A 2045-nucleotide genomic window follows, 5' to 3' on the forward strand; every position below is an offset into this window, starting at 1 on the left:
GTTCAGATAATTCAATCTATACAAGATGTAGCCTCTTTAAGTTATTAAATATATTTTTAAGAGTTTTTTCCATGCATCTCTGTCCGTTGCATCTGCCAGTTGAAGCCCGCAACTTTCCTGAGTTCCTTGTCCCAGCGATCAGGTGGTCTCCCTGCTGGTCTTGGGTTTTCTCTGGGGCTCCACTCTAAAACTGATTTTGTCCATCTTCCATCATTCGTGCAATATATCCTGCCCACTGCTATTTTAGAGTCTTAACCTGTTCTATAATATCTTTTACACCTGTTATTGCTCGAATATCTTCACTCTTCTGTCGATCTTTCTTAGTGACACCTAACATTGACCTTTCCATAGCTCTCTCACCAGTTCTAAGTTTCCTTTTGAAAAATTCATCTAAGTCCAAGTTTCACATCCGTACGTTAAAACTGTTAGGACAAACTGATCAAAAACTGTCTTCTTTAAGTATACAGGCATGTTAGATTTGAAAACTGTTGTATTCCTTCCGTAAGCCCTCCCACCCAGTTTAATTCGACGAAAGACTTCAGGTTTCAAATCCCCTTTTGTGTCAATTAATTACCCCTGATAAACGTATTCTGTAACATTGTTATGGATGAAACTTCCTGGCAGATTAAAACTGTGTGCCCGACCGAGACTCGAACTCGGGACCTTTGCCTTTCGCGGGCAAGTGCTCTACCAACTGAGCTACCGAAGCACGACTCACGCCCGGTACTCACAGCTTTACTTCTGCCAGTACCTCGTCTCCTACCTTCCAAACTTTACAGAAGCTCTCCTGCGAACCATATCAGCGCACACTCCGCTGCAGAGTGAAAATCTCATTCTGGAAACATCCCCCAGGCTGTGGCTAAGCCATGTCTCCGCAATATCCTTTCTTTCAGGAGTGCTAGTTCTGCTAGGTTCGCAGGAGAGCTTCTGTAAAGTTTGGAAGGTAGGAGACGAGGTACTGGCAGAAGTAAAGCTGTGAGTACCGGGCGTGAGTCGTGCTTCGGTAGCTCAGTTGGTACAGCACTTGCCCGCGAAAGGCAAAGGTCCCGAGTTCGAGTCTCGGTCGGGCACACAGTTTTAATCTGCCAGGAAGTTTCATATCAGCGCACACTCCGCTGCAGAGTGAAAATCTCATTCTGGAAACATCCCCCAGGCTGTGGCTAAGCCATGTCTCCGCAATATCCTTTCTTTCAGGAGTGCTAGTTCTGCAAGGTTCGCAGGAGAGCTTCTGTAAAGTTTGGAAGGTAGGAGACGAGGTACTGGCAGAAGTAAAGCTGTGAGTACCGGGCGTGAGTCGTGCTTCGGTAGCTCAGTTGGTACAGCACTTGCCCGCGAAAGGCAAAAGTCCCGAGTTCGAGTCTCGGTCGGGCACACAGTTTTAATCTGCCAGGAAGTTTCATATCAGCGCACACTCCGCTGCAGAGTGAAAATCTCATTCTGGAAACATCCCCCAGGCTGTGGCTAAGCCATGTCTCCGCAATATCCTTTCTTTCAGGAGTGCTAGTTCTGCAAGGTTCGCAGGAGAGCTTCTGTAAAGTTTGGAAGGTAGGAGACGAGGTACTGGCAGAAGTAAAGCTGTGAGTACCGGGCGTGAGTCGTGCTTCGGTAGCTCAGTTGGTAGAGCACTTGCCCGCGAAAGGCAAAGGTCCCGAGTTCGAGTCTCGGTCGGGCACACAGTTTTAATCTGCCAGGAAGTTTCATATCAGCGCACACTCCGCTGCAGAGTGAAAATCTCATTGTTATGGATGTTGCCGTTCAGTGTTACTTGTCCTGCAGCTACCCACTTTTTATGCTTAACCATAGTTTTAGAGTGATTTATTTTAGGTCGAACTTCCTGATAACGATCTGTTTAGTCTTTTATAGAGGACTGCATTTCCACGTTACTGTTAGCTAGGACCACTATATCGTCTGCAAATCTCAGGTTGGTGAGGCTTTTACCATTTATCCTTATTCCTCTGTTGTTCCAAATAATTTTGGACATAAACATCTCGAGAGCTGTTATAAATAACTTCGGGAATATAGGATCGCTCTGATTTACTCCTTTT

General features: G+C 46.0%; 2 non-coding genes across 2 annotated transcripts; one reads left to right on the forward strand and one right to left on the reverse strand.

Annotated features, from left to right (window-relative positions):
- Positions 1 to 635: 635 nt before the first annotated feature.
- Trnas-cga lies at positions 636 to 710 on the reverse strand. Its single transcript has one exon. It is a non-coding gene; the product is annotated as a tRNA-Ser (tRNA).
- An 888-nt stretch (positions 711 to 1598) lies between these two features.
- On the forward strand, positions 1599 to 1673 carry Trnas-cga. Its single transcript has one exon. It is a non-coding gene; the product is annotated as a tRNA-Ser (tRNA).
- The last annotated feature ends 372 nt before the right edge of the window (positions 1674 to 2045 follow it).

The sequence above is a fragment of the Schistocerca piceifrons genome, chromosome 9 (genome assembly GCF_021461385.2).
Source record: "Schistocerca piceifrons isolate TAMUIC-IGC-003096 chromosome 9, iqSchPice1.1, whole genome shotgun sequence".
NCBI lineage: Eukaryota > Metazoa > Arthropoda > Insecta > Orthoptera > Acrididae > Schistocerca > Schistocerca piceifrons.